The following is a 6061-nucleotide window of genomic DNA, read 5'->3' as shown; positions in this document are numbered from 1 at the left end:
AGGGCCGCGGGCCCTGCGCGCAAAGCTCGGTGGGATTTGTAGTTCCGCGGCGGCGCGGCGGGTCGCGTGGTCCCGGGTGTCCCTGGGGAGGTCGTCTCGCGTGGCCCAGGAGCGCGGCGGGAGCATCCCGGGAGCATCCCGGGAGCATCCCGGGCCGTGGCGTTTGCGCAAGTTTGTCCACGGGACACGAACGGGTCATCGCCGGCTGCGTCTTCCCCTCGGAGTTGTCCTGTTCCTTCGGGGCAGGATGGAGGCAGGAGGCCAAGAACGGGAAGGCAGAGGAATATGCCAGAGGGAATCCATGGCATGGAAGTGAAATGATGGAAGAAAAAGAACCACGCGGTCCTTGTGTGTCTCAGCCGGGATGGCTGCTCACTGCAGCCCTGCCCTGCAGAGTTCTGGCTGCTCACTGCAGCCCTGCACCGCAGCCTGCTCCCAGACACGGTCCTGATATATCTGCACACATCGTAAAGTCTTCTCCGTTTTTAATGAGAAGCAAAGATCCCTTTTGAAAAGTAGAGGCACACGCTTTTTTGCCTAATAAACCACATAAAAACAAGCACGCCAGCTTCCGCATTGCCGACTGTGAACAAAACTTGCATATCAGCAAAAAACCCACGACAACTAACTTTGCATTTTGTGGCCAACTGTTTTTGAATGTCTGCACAAAGTCACAGTTTTGCTCTGACTCTGCCGCTTGCATTATTTGCACCAAGTCTGCTTTGCTTACGATCATAAATGTAAGAGGTCATTACAGGTTAATCATCAATACCTTTTTGGAAGTTGGCGTGCCCAGTAACCTGACGAGCCTCCTGACACAATAAAGCTGTTAGAATTCTGGTCAATTCAGAAATTAACTTTTTGAACTGACCAAGACCATCATGCTGATTATCCAGCAGGAGAAAAACAAGCCCTAAATCCTCCTTACGTGTCATTTAACTTGAGCTTAGCAGTCATCTGGGTTATGCTTATGTTTTATTACCCTCCTGCCCTAAAAGATATCTAATATCACTTAAAAGCATTGCTGACCCATCATCCAAGTCCAAAGGTGTTTTTCAAACCATTTCTCATAGCTGGGTTACATGAGGTAAGTACACCTTGTGTCAGCTGTCACTTCTAGGAAGTCTAATACTGTCATTGCCAAATAATCTGTTTATAAATTCTACATTAATGAAGCATCAGCAGGATGATCCTTTCTGTGAGAAATAATAGAGGGGAAGACTGCTACAGGAATCCTACACCACTGTCAAAATGTATCAGGCAGGTACTAAACACACTTGAGTAATACTCAGATTTTCACCACTGAATTCAATTATTTCTTTGATGGCATTAGAAATTTGGGAAGTTTGCCTAAGGGAGAGATGAGTGGTGTTGCTGCTGGCTATATAGACTGAAGTAAGCAGAGAGATTGCAAAGATCAAGCTGTAGGGCGCAAACAGAAGCAGCCAGATTTCCTGCAGCAGGAATCCAGCATGATTCTTGTGACTGCTGCTATTATGGAAGAGAAGAAATGAAAGAAATAATGTTTTGTCCATCACAAAAAATGAACCATTTTATGACTATGTAAACAAAAGTACATACAATTGTTTTTAAAAGAGAAGAGCACAAAAGTAGGTAAAAACACAGTGGATTTATGACATTGAAATGAAATTAAAGGAAGTTAAATGAAATTCAATTTAATTAAAGGTTGTTCAGCCTGCAGAAGACAAGGCTCCTTCTAGTTGCTTACAGCAGCCTTCCAGTACCGAAAGGAGGCTACAGGAGAGCAGGGAGACCAACTTTTTACATGGACAGGTAGTGGTAGGACACAGGGGGAATGGCTTTAAACTGAAAGAGGGAAGGTTGAGATGAGGTATTACAAAAAAATTTTTTACTGTGAGAGTGGTGAGGCTCTGGAACAGGTTGCCCAGAGAAGCTGTGGATGCCCCATCCCTGGAAGTGTTCAAAACCAGATTGGATGGGGCTTTGAGCAAACTGGTCTAGTGGAAGGTAGGGGGACTGGAAATAGTCTTTAAGGTCCCTTCCAACAAAAGCTATTCTATGATTCTATAAAACATTTTGCTCTTGCTCTGACAGTGCTAAAAAGCAAAAGTAGCCACCACCCATATGTCTCATAACAAAACTTCTCTGTGGAAGGCAGTTCCACCAAAGCCACATGCTACATATGATAATGCCAACAAACTATGAAAGTGTTGGCCAAATGAGAACCAAAAAAACCCACCTCAGATATGAAACTTCAAAACTGCAGATGAGGTAGGTTCTTTCTTAATTGAGAGCTATTACCAGCCAGGGATGGGAAGTCCCATAGACTAGAAGGCTGCCATACACTAAGGATGGGTAGTTTCTCTCTGATTCTGTTTTGCTAAGAGTGCTCTGACAGGATTCTAACTCCTACATCTGTCGTTTCTGACACCAGGCTGGCTTGGGAGTGCTGGCATGGTGGCAGTGGTTCCGGTAACACACGTTTCCCCAAAAGGTTTTCCATATTTCTCAGCACAACTCTGGAGATGTTTTATCATTGGCATTTATGGTTTCGTGCCCCTAACTTAACAGCTGACAAAATTTAGACTGAAAAGTCACTGATTTTGCTTTTAATCTGGCAGAGAAGATACTTTTAAAAATGTAGAGGAAGGCATTCTGGACTGTTCCTACACTTTCCTTTAGGAGCAGCTGAATAGATCAATAGTTTTTTTTAGCTGGAAGAAAATGGACTGGAATCATGAATCAAGCTTATTTAGGGTGTCTACCTTTTAACTTTCCTTAGCCTATTTTAAACATTTAAACAAATTCTGATTCTTTGTAGTTGTGCTAACTTGATAACTAATAGCGAAACAGAATAAGAAATTCTGGGGAAAAAAAGCTAATACTTAAGGTAAAGAGTGGGAGAGATTTTAGGTAAACGAAACAATGTGGTGAGCCTGGTCTTTCCACATCTTCACCAGCAATGAGATTAGATCTGTCAAACTAGCATAACTAGCTGCCTTGTAAAGGCAAACATCAGAAATGGTTATCCGGTATATTTGAAACAAAGGAAAATTTAATTCTCATTTTAGCAAAATTAACAGATGAACAACAGGGTGATCTTAGCTATCAAATGATTAAAGGCAAAAAAATATTCATTTATTTTGAGAGGAAAATCAGAGGAGACTTACATAAAGTAACCTTAATTCTGAAAGAAAGAGTTAATGTCAGGCATATCATCATGGAGATAAACTGAAATTAAGCAGCTCTGGGAGGAAGATGGATGCAGATGTTTATTTCACTTACATCACTTGGGGAATATATACACGTACATTGTGAGGAGTGAGGGAAAATCTTATCCCTACAGCTTTGTACGTGATTTCTTCAACTGTTCTGACAGATTTAACTACATTTGACGGTGTTCAATATAGCGGGTTCCTATGTTTTTCTTGAAAATAGGCTGGCAAATTAGAAGGGAAAGGTTTGAGACAGCACAAGTGAAAAACAGTGAACACAATGACCCTTTTTAGAGGAAGAAAGAGAAAGGTGAGAAGAGTAAGAGTGAATGATCAATTTCTGCCTTTTATATATATATTTTAGGGAGAAAAAACTGTTTGTATGTACCCTGATATAGAATATCCATAGGCTATATATATATATTTCTATGTACATTAATTTTATTCATTAGCATAAATGCTCCAATTTGGGGGGAAGATTTGCAGATCAGAGCCTCATTAACATGCAGAGTTCCTCAGCATTTAGCAGTTCCTAGTTAAGTTTTGTGTGTATCATGTATATAATGTATATCATGTATATAAATGATTGAATGAACTGTAGTGTAAAAAAAAGCAGTTACAGATTGCAGAAAGATTAATTATAAGAAAAGACTGAGCGACCTGGGGTGATTAAAGACAGACGAGCAAAGATCCAGGAGAGACACTTTAACATGGTAGATTGTTGCAAGAGAAAGGTACAAATATTTTCACAACTCCAGAAAACAGAACGAGAAATTATGCAAGAAGTACTCAAAGATCAGGGAGTGGAAAATATTTTTAATGATAAGGTATTAAAGCACTGGCCTAGGAAGGGTCCTTGGTACTGAAGCCTATAAACATGGCCACACAAAGACAGTTTCTTGCAAGACTAAAAGACATTAGATATTTTTTGTTGTTCCTTTCTCCTATGGGCTTTATGGGGATAAAAATCTCCCAGGAAATACAATATTTCTAGCAGGTCGATTCTCCAGGCAGAGCTGTGCTGGGAAAGAAGGAGTTGAGGTTTAGTCTGTGAGATTTTGTGTCCATTTCTGGTCTAATAAATAAATAAACAAAAGTATGAAAGCATGCCAGGAGAAGCAAATCACTGATTTCTGTGTATTTGAAAAAGGAACATGTCCAATATTGATGTGCTCAGTGGAAAAGTAAAGTTATGACTGAAATACACTTGGTACTTTTTATGGTGGAAGTAATTTGGTGCAAAGAATTTGGGGCATATACTTCTACCCTGACCCGTGTCAAAGGCAGTGGAATAGGAATACATACAGATACATATGTTGAGACATCCTGATCTAGGATATGTCTGCACATAACAGTTTTATATTTGCATCTGGGGAAGTTTGAATAAGTATGCCAGAAAGTTTAAGTGCAAGACTTCCTGGTCACTACATACACATATCTAACAGCATTGATTACAAACCAAGGAACACTTCCTTGAACATACACTTGCACAGAGAGCTGAGAAAAGGCTCATCAGAAAATTTAGATGCACTCAGGTTAGGTTTTAATTTTCATCCTACAGAAAACATGAACATTATTTCTATTCCTTTGTGCATCTCTTCTGCAGATGACACCTTTCTACCTTGTTGTCAAGTGTGTAGTCAGGTGAGTTGTACAGCAAAAAACACAGGTTTGGTGTAGAATACAATGCTAGCCTCAAATATTCATATGATCAGGAAGTTCAAGGGAATGACAACGTGTACTGAAAAAAACAAACAGAGAGCAGGAAAAAGGGGAAGAAGTCTAAAGGTTAAAAGATGACAAACACGTCCTTATGAACAGCAGCTTCCAAATCACCTGTGTGACTATGCAATGGAGAATGTATTTCAAAAATTGTGAAATAAGTTAATGGCAATATACTTAATGGTGTTATTTATTTTAAGTCTAGTTTATCAGCATTTTCATAACTATAGAATATGCACTGAAAACTGAGGGGGGAAGCCAGTTATGAAGTATGTACAGCCAGAATAGTATTCTCCGAATTTGACTTCTGTTGTCTTTTTAGTTCATCCCAGGCACTCATGGGAACCCTCATATCTAACTGATGTACTTCCTAAACCTCACTGCCCGCATCCCCTTGATAAGGCACCCCCTTGATAATGATTTTTCCCTGCACACAATTAATGTCTAAATACATGATATGTTTGCAGTACCACTGTGGAGACCTGCACTCAGATTCCAAATAGTTGAATTACCCATTGCCACTGCCAGGAAGAATGCTCTTTTCTCTCTCTGTTGGTTAAAACATACTTCGCTCCATAATAGATTCAGGCGTGCCCAAGCAATTGTATACATTTACAGCTCCAGGATTAATCCATGTAATTCACATTTAAGCCGGGAAGTTGCCAAACTGGCCCAGTGAAGACCTTCCACACAGCACTCACATTATTCTTCACATCCAGTTGCATCCTCTTGTTTGAGGTAAACCTCTACCCTTTTAGAGAATTATTCTGAGTATCTTGAGGTTGTGAAAATGCATGAAAGAAAGGCATGTGGCTGGATGCAAATAAACTCCCAAATCCTCAAATGGCATTTTACTCTCCAGACTTTGTATTCTCCAGGTTGCTATTTTTAAAATGTCACTAGACACTTTTGATCTCCTAACTGTGATAATTCTGGCAGTGTCTAGGAGTGCTAGTTTTGTTTCTTGTTAGAGGAATAATATGTTAATTCTGTCATTTGTGTACAGAGAAAGGAAATAAGATAGCGAGGACACTGCACAAAAAAGTTTCATTGTGATTTGTTACAGGAAAATAGTAGGAGTAACAAAAGGAAAGAAAAGCAGAAATGACAGAAAGATTGATAGAATACATATGTGTGTGTAT

The sequence above is a fragment of the Myiozetetes cayanensis genome, unplaced genomic scaffold (assembly GCF_022539395.1).
Source record: "Myiozetetes cayanensis isolate MyiCay16 unplaced genomic scaffold, myiCay2020 scf6-25, whole genome shotgun sequence".
Taxonomy (NCBI): Eukaryota; Metazoa; Chordata; class Aves; order Passeriformes; family Tyrannidae; genus Myiozetetes; species Myiozetetes cayanensis.
Note: the sequence above shows the minus strand (reverse complement) of the source record.